This window comes from Dromaius novaehollandiae, chromosome 2, assembly GCF_036370855.1.
Source record: "Dromaius novaehollandiae isolate bDroNov1 chromosome 2, bDroNov1.hap1, whole genome shotgun sequence".
In the NCBI taxonomy this organism is placed as follows: Eukaryota; Metazoa; Chordata; class Aves; order Casuariiformes; family Dromaiidae; genus Dromaius; species Dromaius novaehollandiae.
Window position 1 is genome coordinate 43,019,217 of NC_088099.1, and position 15,294 is coordinate 43,034,510.

At 38.2% G+C, this 15,294-nt stretch overlaps 1 protein-coding gene and 1 long non-coding RNA gene across 2 annotated transcripts in view; one reads left to right on the forward strand and one right to left on the reverse strand.

Moving 5' to 3' along the window:
• MEOX2 (mesenchyme homeobox 2) overlaps window positions 1-15,294 on the forward strand; it is a 56,212-nt gene that overhangs the window by 20,167 nt on the left and 20,751 nt on the right. The gene's annotated exons all lie outside the window — the stretch shown is intronic.
• LOC135327295 (uncharacterized) lies at window positions 1,442-7,914 on the reverse strand. Its single transcript, XR_010387398.1, has 4 exons — window positions 7,728-7,914; window positions 6,159-6,258; window positions 3,408-3,495; window positions 1,442-2,120 (listed from the first exon to the last, which is right to left on the reverse strand). It is a non-coding gene; the product is annotated as an uncharacterized LOC135327295 (long non-coding RNA).

A 15,294-nucleotide genomic window follows, 5' to 3' on the forward strand; every position in this document is an offset into this window, starting at 1 on the left:
AAAAATACAAGAAATGGCTCATGGAAGCTGAACTCATGACAGGAACAATCAATAATAGAAGAAAGATTTTTTTTTTAGAAAAATCTAATGAATTAGGTGTGCACCCGTGGCCCAACAAAAGCTAATGAGAAATTTTAAATGGGACAGCTTTATAACATAGTTTATAAATAGTGCTGAAATACCTTTCAGATTTCTTTATCCATTCCATTTTTTATGCTTGTTTCTAACTCATTTGATGCTTGTTAAGAGTTTTAACACAGTAATTCCAAAGTGTTTTTTTCTGCGTTAGAGAACAGTATTATTAAAGTTGCAGTAAATGTTCTGTCTTGCATTTGTGTCCTGAGCAACTAAAGTTTTTGTCTTAAATCCTGTAAATAAAATATTTGATTTGTTCTCATCCAAATCCTTTTAAGTGCCTTATTTTCTGACTTGTGCTGACATTCCAGTGTAGTTTCTTATTGCCATCAAATTTAGTACTTTACATTTTGAACTCATGATAAGGTAGAAAATATTCTTGTAATTACTGCAAGTGTAAACACAGGCTTAAGTTGTGTCCTATCCCAAGCGCTTATTCTTTCCTCTGTATTAAAGATTGCACTCTCATACTTTAAAACTGAGTTTTATAGGTTAATGTTGCCTTTTCTTTGTTGTTAATTTACATGTTTTCACAAGCGATGCCTAAGGGGACATTGCTGCCTCTGTCCCTCGCCTGCCATGGCCTGGGAGTTTGCGCACGCCCAGCCCCGTACTGAAACGTGCCTGTTTCCCGGTGGAGTTGCTTTCTTGGCTCACTGCGGGGGACGGGACAGAAAGCCTGTGCTGTGCAGAGCCAGGGGAGTGGGCTCTGCCGGGCCAGGCGCGCGCCCCAGGCACGTCGTGCGAGCTGGCGGGAGGGTGACAGCTCCCAGCCCTCCCTTCGTGCAGGGATGCTGACGGCACCCGCCCTTAAATCCTAAAACATGACCGCTACCGCAAAACAGAGCCGTGGCAATAGGTCAAAGATGCCCAGATGATACAGCTGCTTTCAGTGCTCCGGTTTTCTGTCTCTTAAGCATCACACCAGACTTTTTGCCATGTTTATTGATCCCATGGGCCAAATGGTAACGTGCTGAAAACCCCTGAGGTCTCTCTGTGGGAAAGCCCGGCTTTCTCTTTCCTGCTCTCTGTATTAAAGAGAGTGTCGCCTTGCTTCCTGCCTTCTCCTTCATCTTCTCCTGCACCTTCTCCTCCCTTCCACCCTTCTTCCTTTCCTCACTCCTTTTTTATTCCCTAGACTTACAGTTGATCACAGTAGTGAGGGGGAGATGTAAGAACAGACCCAGGGTAAGATGATATAAAACCAAACCCAGAGGACTTGGCAATTGCTGGGGAATGCGATGTCAGACCTCATTTGCAAAACTTCTGGAAATAACCTGGGGCTTCAGTCAACAGTGTGTATATTTCCTGGATGATGTTTAATGCCACATAAGTGGTGTTTTTTCAATAATACAACAAAAATGAAGAAAAGAAAGGCATGTATCTGTCTGTCATACATATGACAGTTTAATCCCTACAGAGTACACAATTTGTTTATTGACCAGTTATAATACTGAGATTAGTTTCCAAATTACATTTGCCAAAATACCCTGAAATTAATCCATACACGTTATGAAAAGGTGCTTAGTAATAAAGAGATTTTGTGTGATGTGATTTTGATAGCTTCAAGTCCTAAAATGTCACATTTTCTGAAAGTTCACAACTGCTGAGGTCCTGATGTATCAAAGCCTTAATCTAAATTAAGTTGGCATGAATAACATAATGGGGGGAAGAATCGGAGAGAACAGGAGGGGCTGTAAAAGTTGAATTTGCTGCAAGTGCTAAATCTCAAATCTAGCTGGTGTGAATGTAAGAAATATGAAGTAGCAGATGTAAAGCCTGGTCACGCCTGTTGGCCTTGTCGTCTTCTGCATTTATTTTCTCTTTCCACAGAGACTTTTAGCCCATCATTAATAATAAAGGATGTTTGTTGTTCAGTTATGTCCCTGAAGAAACAGCCACATCTGTATCCTTGTATCAGCATGTGGTCTTCTGCACAGATGAGTGGAGTTTTTAAATCCTGATTCGGACACTTTCAAGTTGGTCTATAAAAGAAATAGAGAGAAAAAAAAAAGAGAGATTATATAAACACAGGTATGTCTTTCAGGATGTGTGAAAAAAACATCTCATAAAAGTCCTAAATTATGTCCTCAGATGATTTAATTATGTAACTGCTAAAGCACCTTGTTACAGGAAGTAGCAAAATTTGAGGGCTCCTAAACACTTAGTTCTACATTATATGAATTTCATGGAATTTAACTGTCTAGGAACTGTAGAGGAAGTTTTACATTTTACCGAGGATGTAAGGGCTCATTTTAACTATCGATTAATTTAGTATCTCTGAAGTTGTAAATAATACAGTGAGGAAAAAGATTTTTCCAGATCAAAAATAGTAGGATGAGTTAATACTAAAATGGATCGCCAAACCGGTTCAAATCATCCTACAACTCAAAACTCCAAAATTTCTGTCTTTGATAGCTTTTTAATGGTTAAGTGCTTGGCAGTTTTCTGTTTGCTTTGTCTTCCAACCAAAAGTTGACGTGAAGAGAAGTATCATGCAGAGAGTTATAAACCTGAACAGAAAGATACTTCTTTTCTGAGAACTAATCCTGTCACCTGAATCTAAGCTTTGAGACATCGGGCAATCTCCAGGTAAGCATCAAAATATTTCAGTGGTTGTTCACAGCAAACGTTACAGCCAGTCTTTCAAAGCTGGTCCACTGCTTTTAGTTATATCAGTCCACTGCTTTTAGTGTGTGCTGAACTGAGATAACAGGCAATAATATTCGTAGGTAAGCTAACTTTCAAAAGCAAAAGATGTCATGTTACTCCATGAGTTCTGTGTATTCATATGGCATTAAAGAATTAACTTCTTCCTGGGTGTTCTTCACAAAATTTGTGATAAATAATAAGCTTTTGTTTGTGTAGTATGTAATTTATTAAATCAGAGTTAAGGGTGCTTTGTATCTGCTCCTGTAAGTCAGGCATTCTGGAGACACTTTTCTCGTAGGAATGGAGATTCAGTCTTGGGATTGAAAAACAGAAAAGATTCTGGCTCTGCATTTGTCAGCCTCTCACACTCTTAAATTTTATAATTATTTCAGTGGAACACAATTGCCTTTGGAGAGTAATATCTTGGTGGGACAAAGCTTCCAGGCTGCTAAAGCTACTACTGTGGAGGGTTTTAAATAGCTAGTCAGAGACCTTGAGGGGAGAGCCAGTGCCCAAAGCAGAGAAAGAAAGTGGTATGTCCTGTGAATCGTCACGCTCAGCAGACTGCTTGTGTGTTTATGTATTGGCTCAAACTTTTTTAAGCATGCACAACTTAATACCTGCATATGAATTGCATCAGTTAGCAAATTCAGTTTGCTCATTGGTGCCTGCTTTGTTTCGGCTAAGAAGAGATATAATCTTCATCATCTGGAGGGAGAGTAAAACACACTGAGAATCAAGACAAGCGAATACACAGAGGCTAGTCAGTGACAAGGGCATCTGCCTTCACTTTTTAACATCAGGAGGAGGGGGGCAAGGCGGAAGCATTTCAGAAAGAAATGCTTCAGGAAGAAAGAAGGAAGCATTTCAGACAAGTACTTTGGTCCTGTCTAGAGTCAGCTATGCTTTGTGCAAGTGATGATTTGTACCGGATATAACATTGCCATCTCCTACATTTTTCTTAATATTGATTTAGAGTAAATGAGGTGCTGAACATCATTTTTGGCATCTCAACAATATTGACTTACTAGTTCTTAAATTACTTGTATAGAAATACTAAATGCTTTGGGGAAAGAGTGGTATAGGTATCCTAGGACATTTTATTCATAATGATTCACAGAGTTCTGGATCTGAGAGAAAAGGCTGAGCATAATCACCGCTTAGAAGTGGGACAGGTAAATTTGAAGATCAATAACACCACAAGTTGCAGAGAGATGACTGCTCCAGACTTGTGGGTCAAGGAAGGTCATTCTGCTCTAGAAAAATGGGTACAGAAGGCAATGTCCTTTTCTGAGCACTTTCTACCACTTGTTTCTTTTCAAACGCAGATTGCTGAGAGTTGTGAAACAACTTACTGTGCACATCCTGTATTTGTGCTCCATGAGATTGTTATTTGTAAACAGGTTTTCAGAACTGGATTTGACCAAATGAATTTTATACACTCCGTATGTCCTTTTACATAGTTTTTTAAAATGCGTTTGGTTCCTCTAAACATCTCTTGTGTGCACAGGGAGTTTCAAAAGGGCTATTTTCTAAATGAGCTTAGGAAGATGAAAGTTTAAATACTGATAAGTGATTTTACTCCTGGGAAACTCGATGCATGAGTTGCCTAAAAAGAAATGTCTAATTTTCATAGTTACTTTAACTGATAAATTGATATCTTGCATTTGCAATGGTGCTTCTGTAATTCAAGAGATTGCTTCCATTCTGAAACCTTTTTCAGGGAACTTGTGGCTTGTATCTCTGCCTCCTAAATATATTTTGGAGTTTTTAGGTCAGGTTTATATCTCTAGGGATCTCTTCATCTGTTTGAATCATTCAATTATAAAAGGAATAGATCTTACTCACATTTCATATAACGAATTTGTCATGTAGAAGATACGCTGATTCATACCCACAGAGACTAGGGGTTCAGAAGTTAGCAAATCTGAATTACTGTGCAGCTTTGTGGACCTGTACCTGAGTATCTGTTGACATAGCTCTTATGAAGTCTCTATAGGTTTGTTGAGAACTATCAGTATTTTTTCATGTTGCTTTTGGCCTTTCCTCCTTAACTTGTTTTAGACTCCATCCATGTTTCCTTTCAGCCTTTTGCCTAAATGTTGGCCTTTTCCTATGACTCTTTCATTTCCTGCAGCCTTTCACTTTAATTATACTTTTTGGCAAAAGCGTACCGTAACGAATTTCAGAGTTGCCCCACTTAAGAAGGCATTTTGACTCAGAGAAACAGACTGCTTCGCCATTGCTTCTGCAGTTCTACTCTATAAGAAGTGACCTGGACATTGTCCTACCCCCTTTTGCTGTGCCCCTTTGTCTGCACACATCTGTCGAGATCAGACACAATCTGACTCCCCCAGATCCGTTATTTAAAGTGCAAAATACTTGAGATACTCTTAATACGGAAAACAGTATTTAATCTGTGTATATCAGTATTCAGAGGCTTTGGCCTGCTCCTACCACCTCTTGAATAAGCAGTCAAAGTCTTATTCAAGATAAGAGTTCCTGTAGTTTTCAGTTAAATACATTGGGGGACTAAGTAGAAGGACATAGCAACTACAGTGTCCTCCCTCAGTCTTTCCTTAAAACCTACTCAGGTGCAATACCCATCATGGTAGCTGGCATGCAGTGATCAAAGCGTACCCTTGTTTGATAATGTGACAGAGAGGGGCGCAGCATGTCTGACAAATGCAATGTCAGCACATGGAAGCATGGACTTTCATTTATTAGCATGCAGTGTCTGGCATAATGTGAAGGGACCTTTAGGCAACACTGCTGCACAAATGCTAAAGAATAACGTATTTGGAAATTTCTCTGTCGTGTTCTATTTGTATGTAGATGTCTTCATTCAAGGAGAAAGCTTCTGGGGTCTGTCTACATTTCTTGAACAAAACAAGTGTACTTTTAGCTAGGGAGCTAACCTACCTAGCAAGACAGGCTTTTTTCAGTAGTTGTTTCCAAGCATTCTTATATATATAAAAAATATTTATTTATATATTTCCCTTGAAGGTGAAAGGCTTAGTAGGGTCATGCATTAGGGGCCTGACAGTACCCCTTCTCTGAGAAGTAATGATGAATAATTCTAAGTAGTAGCAACCTGTCAGAAATAGGCTCCTATTCTTTCTCAGTGCAAGTGAAAAACAAAGCAAATGAAAACAAATCAGAATTAACTCTTAAACAATTAAAAGGCATTTTTGATGTACTAAGATACACAAAAGCAAGCATGGACCTATTCAGTGGCTTTTGGCACTGGTCCTATTTATGAAGAGAGCACCTATCCACACAAATAATCCTGTTTCGCTTGCATGTCAGTATGTGGGTATGTTAATGCACATTAAAACATTGAAGGAGGACAGTTAATTTAAAGTTCTTACTTGATCACCATTGGTGCAATCCAGCAAGGAGTGACCTGCGATTCGTTGATGTTATTTCTCAGCTTTGCCTTATCATCATCCTCTCATTTTATCTGCAAAACTGAAGGTTAATTTGCATGACAGCTGTTTGCAAAGGAAATGTAAATTACTTAGAATTTTGTTGTTGTATATAGAAGACATTTTATACTTTAAGGGCTTGAACTTACGTCATGAAAGTGAATGAAGACAGAGAGGGATTGGTACTGAGTTTTTTATTAGGGACTAGACCAGCTTGTAAGAGGTAAAATTTGTGGAACTAGAAATGGAAGCCATCGTTTAAAAATTGGATTATGTATACATTTTTATCGACACGACTTAAAAGCTAAGACAAGTAAAATGAGAACACTCAATTGTAATTGCATGACTATGTGATTTTTTTTTCCTTCAGCTGTAGGTCTAGATAACCAGCTGAATGACAGAACACCAAATAAGCAAGCAGTTTAAATCCCAAAATAGAATAATTATATATGATGTAACCAATGAGGTCTTTTACAATGATGGTAAAAAAAGAAAAGACAGACTTGAAAGGAGAAGTCCAACTCTGGGAACAATGTACTGCAATTCTCTGTCAGACTAGGCAGAACATTCAATACAAAAATCATTAATTTTTTTTTGTTTTACATTATTGAGGCATGAGAAGACACAGATTTCCTGCTTTCAGAAAGAAAGTGAAAATATATGGGAGCAGGAAGGCACTAAATTGTGTTTAGACAAAGCTTAGTGTTCAGCTAAACGCACAGATGCATTAACTAAACACTTTTTATGCCTAAACCACTGTTTATATAGTAATGAGGATTTTCCATCAGTTTCTTCAGTTAAACAGTAGCTGTCTTTTCGCCATTTTATGGAAACAAGGCAGTCCTGCATAAAAACATCAGATATATCAGAATGTTATGCTCTTTTGTCTTTTATGTGAATGCAGCATAATCCTAACTCTAACCAGACCAACGTTTTAACCTCCCCTCATTTTGAATTTTGCCTCAGATCTCAGTTGTGAAATGAACCGGGTCCAGTTTTCTTTCAGAAGAAAGCTGGGGGATTGGATGATGGAGAAAGTCACCATCCAGTTTTTGTTTTGGTTTTGAAAGATGGAGAGAGCTTGTTTATGACTAGGAACATCCACCAAAATGCTGTAACACCAGCTTAAATTAACTATTTACTAAACCCCATGTTTACATCTGCAAAAGAGGCTATTGCTCCATATTTTCAGTGCCCCAGAGGCCTATAAATCCCCCGGAAAACGTTGCAACAATGTGAAACAACCCAGCGCAGTTATTCAACAAGTCCCATTTTTATAGGATTTTGCTGTATGAAAGTATGTTCAGTCCAGCATTTAAAATAAATCCAAGTGCCAGTGACATTTGTTCTGGTTGCTGGAGTCACTGGGGACCTCACAGAGGAAGGGAGATGCAAGTCGTGCTAGCTGGACTTTTTAACTAACCCAGCAGTGAGCCGCTGAATCCCGCGCGGTGCCGCTCAGGGCTCTCGCCAAAAGGCTGGGCGAGCAAGAGAAGATTTTTCAAAACTTACCTTTACATGCATCTCCTGACACTTTGTCACCCAAGGGACAATTCCCGTGGAAGGGTAATACCGTATTCTGGGCTGCCCTCCGTTTAGACTGGATCCTTCAGTTTTTGTTTTACGTCAGGATAAACTGCCAGTAAATATATCACAAGGAGGGCTGCCCTGAGGGAGCAGTCCATCATTCGCCGGCTTCCCCTTTGCCTCCACATGAAGATCCTGAGGAAGAATGCGAGAGGCCCATATTCTGGGTGGTTATCAGTGGATAAAAAGTATTGAAACAGCTCCTTTTGTTGGCATGAAGGTTTTTCAAAGCTATGTAGTTTAAAAATAAGATACACTTTATAAAAACAGTGTTCAATCAGCTTATTCAACTGGGTGGAAACCCAATGACTGAGTAGTTTAAAGCTAGATGGGGTAAAGTTTTATATTGAAAAGAATAACATCAGAAAAGATTTTATACTGAAAGAGTTTGAAATTTTTATTTTATATTGAAAAATATTTATATTGAAAAGGATAACACCCCAGAACTCATATCTAACTACCAAATCTCATTTTGTTGGAAAACTGCAAGCATATATTCAACTTCTTAATATACCTCTGAACTTTGTGCCATTTCAGAACTGTTGCATACTCTTTCTCAGAGCTGCTAAAACAGAGTTCAAGAGTGTGTTTTTTGAGGTTCAGAGGGGGATTTATCTCCCTCCCAACACCATTAGCACTGACAGATTCATTGCAACAGCACTTAGTCCAGCCCTGGGATTGCTGGTTACCCAGAAATGCGCTGCAATTTCACTGTGACTTCAAGTCTCTGCTTTTCAGGGTGCACTCCCACATCACCCAGCAGATGTGCTAGATGATTTTATTGGTCTTTTCATTTTTTCACATCTATGGCCTGATAATATAAAATATTGGGTCCACTCTTATTGCAGAGCATACAACCATCATTGACAAGGTTGGGAAGAAGAGCAAAGAAATAAAACGGCAATTTTCATTCCTTAGATGGAGTTCAGCACTTGCAGAGTCAAAAGGGGGGGGTGTTTTACCTGCAGCCTGCCAGCCATCACTGGAGCCAACTGTTCACAAATGGGAATGTGGTGATGGATCTGGGCTGTTTTAGAGAAGAATTAAATTACCTTTGCATTTGTTTTCAGTATTGAAGTTTTAATGTAGAGAAAAAATTATATTCACCCAACTTGTCTCTTCAACTGTAGCAACAACAGCTGTGTTTCTTAATTTTCTTATCCCAGTAGAATAAGATATTTCAAATGAGCTTGTTTGAAAGGGTAGAACATAGTGGCTGGGACTGTAAAAATATATAGGATTTTCTATGCTCTGACATGCACTGTGAGGCTGTATCAGTAGCACTGCACTTTAGCAGGAAGGCCTTTCTTCTCCAGCGTAGGCACAGTGAGTTGTGCGAGCTGAGTGACGGGAGAGTCAGGCCATGTTATTTGACATTTGTGTGCCAAATGGTCTCTCTTATTTGGGAAAGTAAAAGATTCTACTTTTGTATTAATATAGTGACTACAGAAAGACTTTCCATTACTGAAAAAGAGTTGGAAATGAAGCTGGGGACAAACTGACCTTTGGATATGACTAGTGTACTGTGGACTTGTGGTCTAATTATTGGACACTCTTGGGTTTGCGGGCATTTGTTTCTTTCTTTTTTTTCCCTTTTTTCTATCTCTAAATATAGCTGTTCTCAAAGTCTCCGCTTAAGACCTGATTCTGCAGAACTTTATGTACATACTGAAATGTTTTCAAAATCAGGCCCTTACTATTGCACTTTCTTCTTCCAAATGAAAATGCAAGACTATGTAAGAAGTATCAACTAATTTGGAAGTAGTCCTCCATTGTAGGTGTATAAAGTAAGCTTAATTACTTTATTTGTAGTCACTAGATATCATACAAATTTAAAAGGGGATAGCGTAACGGTGACATAAAGAGGTTTGCCATCTCACAAGCTATGCTTGAACACTTAGTTAAAGTGAGTTTCCCTCTTAGACATACTGTAAATATTTTCTTGCATTGTAATCTTAAAATAATAGGAAGTACTCCAAACAATTATGTTGCGGCTCTCGCTCACATCAAAGTTGAGAGGTTTTTTTTATTGCACCCTGCCAAAGCTTTCCATTATGAGTCACAAACTTTAACTGTACATCAAGTTTGATTGTTAGCAAGCAAGAAAAATTATTCACCAAAAAACCCTAGAAGCCATGACTGTAAAATTAATAGTAAAATAAATTTTACAGAAAACTTGAACCTGCACTGTTAGTTAGATTTTCTTTTACAGATTTAGTTCCTTTTTACCCAATATTCAATTTAGAAAACTATTCATGTTTTTTTGTTTAATCATATGAGCATTTTTCCATCTTTTAACAATTATGCTGTAGCTCTAAAAGGGAAATTGTGTTAGCTGCAAGCATGGCAAATCCTTTGTTTGGGTTTTTTTTTTTTTTTTTTTTTTTGGAAGGATTCTGCCATTTACGATAATCATTTGAGAAAACACAAAGAAAGGAAAATGTGGCAAGCCACTAAGTGGGAGGACTTGTAAGTCAAAAACGGCTGTTTGTGAGGACTTCTAAAGTAGTCATTAGGAGGATCTCTGCCTAATTTACTGATAGTAGTAGTTTTAAGTGAAAAATGAATACTTTCATGGTTGATCAGAAAGCCAATAGTATAAATAGCTTAAACAGCTGAAAAAATTTATTTTATAAACCTTTTTATTTTGGTTTCCCCTGAAAGACAGGTAATTCCATCTAATTGCATGTGGGAAAGTACTTTCCACTGTTTTTCCATTTTTATAGTTAGTGTTATACTTCAGCGCAATGTTGTTAGGTAAACTGTGAATGAAATAGTAGAATACACACGTACCAGCAACCCTGTTTAGGGCGTGTGTTTTTTCTGTTCTTAAAAAAAAGTCTGGATATCTATTGAGGTATGTTACGAGCACAGCTGGGCCTGTTGGCGTCATTTTAATACTTTCTGTGGGATAATAAGATTTACAAAACATCACTAAGACATATGCAGGCATATTCATTTGCAGAGAAATCTATGATATCTCTTAAAGAACCGGCGAGAGGTTACATTTGTGTCTCGTACTGAAAGCTGCTGTGCCATACAAGCTGAGCCAGCCTAACAAATAGAGCCAGCAAGGCGGAGGACAACTCTGTGCAGCTTCTCGGGAGGACCAGGACACTGGTCGAGACTGTGAAATGGAAAATGATTTGTGAGCCAGTGATTCTGCGAGGTGCTATATACACTGCAGAGGCGAGTTAACGGGTGTTTTAAAAGGAAAGTTTTTAAAAAGAGCAAAAGCACTTGAGGCAAACTGATTTAAAAATAAAGAGAAAGGAGAAAGGGCATGCTAACAGAGGATTAAGTAGAAATATTATATGTTAGATTTGCTCCAGCCACTGTTTTTTTCTGTCACATGTTCCACATATATAAAATTTTCACTACATCATTAAGAAGTTCCAAACAAATCTGTTTCATGATGAATGGGGGAAAAAAAATAGCCAGTGTAACACTGAAAAATTACCCTGAAAAAGGTTGTTGTGAAATGGCTTCCTTTTTCCTGTAGCAGCAAAATAATTCTTAGAAAGAGTTGAAGTAGAGTTATTGGTACCAATTTCTATTGTTCCTTGTGTACCTGTGTCCTGAAGACCTGCTTTGGAAAAACGGGTGAGTAAGGCAATACGGAGCCCTAAAGAAACTCCAACTGTATTAAACTTTTGTAAGTAAGTGTTTCAACTTTTATTGCTAAGTATGGAAAACTGAAAGCCTGGATTCTTTGGCTTAAGCGCAAGCTATTTATTTTTTGTTCAGACAGGAGCTCAGGCATTTGCAGCAAGATTTTTTTTTTTAAAAAAAAGCAAACTTAGAAGACAGCAAGATTTTGACTGTAAGTTCAGCATACATATTTTGAGAAAATACTGTGTAGGAGCCTAAGAAAATACCTTTCCTTAATCAACTCAGGATCTCTTGTGATCACACACAAAGTAAGCTGGGAGGTCTAATAGGATCGGGAATGGCTTTGGTACCCTGGGGACTTTGGAGCAGTTCCACTGAAATCTGTGGAGCTGCTCCATGCTTGCACCACTGTAATTAGAGGAATTTGGCCCATACCTAGGAACTGGCAAAAATGGCACACTCGTTTCTGGGCTGTTTGCTCTAGCAAAGGTTTGTGGCACAATATGGTCTCTTACAAGATCTACAACTATTAGCGTAGGCACTGGCTTTTACTTTTTTTTAACGTACTGTCTTGTGTGTGGGAGGGGAGGGCACTATCTGTACGTAGCACCTCTGCTAAGGAAGAAAGAGCATCAGGCTTTAGACCTTGGGAAGTCTGTGGAAGTCATGCCTCGATTTCAGCACACAGAGCTGAATCACCATAAGGTGATTATAGATGTTGTTTTGAAAAAACTAAAGTCTATTTACATATGGGTAAATCACAACAATGATTGTTTATTAGAATGATATTTGGAAATTCACAGTGATTTATTACTGTGATATTTGAAAATTAAATAATTCAGACCTTTATGTGGAGTTAGCAAGTTTGCACCAACACCTCATTAAAAGTGTTTTACTTCTGGATCCTACGAATAACATCTAGAAGGTCTGAACTTTCCAAGCAACAGAATTATTAGCAAGAGCCGACTGCCATTTGGGAAGCAGACATCGCTAGTCTTGCTGGGAATGCCCAGCTTCTTTAAATGCAAGGGACTTCGAACGGAAATTTGAAAGCGTGTAAAACTAATTGTCATTTATATACAGAAGTTAATTTAGAAACAACTTACAGGTTTCTAAAATGCATCAGTTAACATCTCTTCCTATCCCAACTGTATTTTGGATCCTAAATATCAAGGCAGCCTGGACTCGCAGAAAATAATTCAAAACTAATTATTTTCAAGATATTTAAAATTTAGATAGCTCATGGAGGATACATACTGGTATAGTTTTGCTATATATTTCTTAGCTAGAAGGCAGTGCAACATATTTCACCATTCCCTAGCCTCGTCTCTGTTTTTGTTGCTGGCAATAGCCTAAGCTAAATATTTAGTATTTTATGCGAATGAAATCCATGTAAAGTGGTGGAGCAACCTGAATTATAGTTTAATCATGACATACAGGCGGATCCACCTATTCTTGAAAGAAAACATCCCCTTGAAAAGCTCACTGGCCAAAATGAGTAAAACATACTGAATGCAGTCTTTATCCTGTAAGTATTTTAGTTTTTTTCTTTTTCAGATATAAATTAAATATGGCTTTTTGTTAAACCTGAGCCCCAGAACATTGCCTATGCTGTCTGCTCTAGTATTTTTGGCAGGACAAAGGTCTGCCTGCTTCATGAAGCTGAAATGAAAACTACAGCTCAGTGTTTTAGGGAGATAAGACTTGCTGAGAGGCGCTTATTTACGTAAGTTCTGTGCATCATATGCTATTTTGTTTTCTTAAGCAGCCACTTCCCTACGGTTTGTAGTGCTTTAGATCTTTCATGTATCATTTTTGCAGGAAAAATCTGTTTTCCTAAATATTCTTACAACAAAGTAGATCCCAAAGGAGTATTTAAATCCCTCCTGAGAATGCTGGTGCAGGCTGTGCCCAGGGAAAGGCTTTGGCCAGCCGTTTGCTGGTGACCGCAGCATGGGCAGTGTTTGGGGTGGGCTTGGTCTCTCCCAACTTCTGTTGTGCTTCCAGGGGAGTCTTGCCCTTGGGGTAGGGAAAAATCCCCTACTGCGGTGGATGCCTGAGATCCACAAGGCTCCTCCCTAAGGATGGAGGGAAAATTCCATAAACTGCTGCATCAGCTCCCGTTTCTTCCATTTAAAGGTATGTCTTAGGGAAGATTCCTTGTTTTAGTTCTGCAGGTTAACTTTTTCTCCAGAGGACTTGCTGCTAATCTGTGGAGAGACAGGGCTGGTGGCTGGCACCTTCATTTACTGAAATTCTTCCAAATGAAAGCTAGTTACAAAAATGGTTCTGGGAATATGTGAACAATCTCCACATATGTGCTATCTGCTGGTGCATGTAAGAAATGTATCTCTGGGACTAAAAGTGGGAATTGGAGGTGCTGCTAGATAAATTTCTATTAAAATGCAGCCTGTAAGGTTTATTTAAGGGAACTCCCATGTTTTGACTTTTTAGGCAAATTTATATTTTTTCTTGTTTTTTAAAGTGTCTCCCAAGTCTCTTTTACTAATATCAGCCACAACTGTACAAATTAATGGGGCTGAATGTAGTGTCTCCCATGTGAACATCTACTGAGTAGTGCAATTATTCATGAGACAATTCATATGTTGGCATTCATATTTGCAAGGTTGGAATAATAAGGGACAGGTATATGCTATATAGTTGGATGGATAAGATGAACTGGCAGAAGCACATCTTTCCAAAGGTATCTGCAACATTAGCGATCACAGTGCTATGAATCAGTGTTTCCAATGCTGTAATATAATTCCTGAACTTGTACTTTCAGGAGGCAGTAATAACAAAAAAAGTTGGCAGCAACAACTAGTAGGTAATGGTTTAGGACGGTATATAGTGTGTTTCAGAATACCCACGGGTTTTGCTGTGCCAATTCATGTTTTTATTGGGAGGGGATATAAGGCCATTTTAAATTGTAAATTGTCACAGACTGGGTTAGAAGGCATTAACTCAATAAGCAAACAAAAGTTTGTTTTCATTAGAATGAAAAGAAGGATTCATGTAATTTTGATGTCGCACTAGTGCTACTGTGCGGCTTTGCCCATTTGCACATGTAGGGTTGGAATCATGGAAACGAAGATGCTGTTTGTTCCAGTTTTCAAAGAGAATATTCTAAAAATGTGTTTTGTGAATTGCAGGTCCAGAAATGCTTTCAACGACATTCCCAAAAGAGGCACTCAAACTGACTATGCTCAGTGATTAGGAACTGCACTATTTAACTGAGCAAAACCTTCTAAGAATACTATTTTAATGAAGGAAAACAATGAAACAAAAAGTAGACTAAGTCTGCAGCATTTGATCATGTATCTTCAGCTGGTGCAAATAAGTATAGGTGCACTGAAGTCAGCATAGCTATGCAGTTTTATATAGCCCAGGATTTTAGTAATTCTTTTAGTAAAAAGATTATACTCAAAAGCTGTTGTAGGGAGTAAGGATTTAAGTTAGGAACCTGAAAAGCAACTAGACAATGCTTTGGACCCAGAGTGAGCTTGCATATCAATTTCTGGGAAACTTTTTACTGAAAATTTAGAAAAAAAAGGTAACGGAAAACTCTCTAGTGTTCTGTATTAAATGTTAAAAGTGTTTGAAATTGACCATTTCTGGGTATATTTTGATGCCTTTCTCACACATGTAGTTGCTGGCAGGAAGCAAGTGGAGACCTTTATGCCAGTTCCCTGCTTGTGTCTCAGTAAACTATTTCATTTTGTCAGAAAATATGATTAACTATAAAATATCAGAAACAATTAGGTAAGGAATTCAACTGTGTACCAGTATGTACTTCCTACCATTAAAAAACAAAGTTGTTCTCTCTTTCATAATATCCCTTTGCTTCTGTATAGTACAAATTTGATATTTTCTTCATATG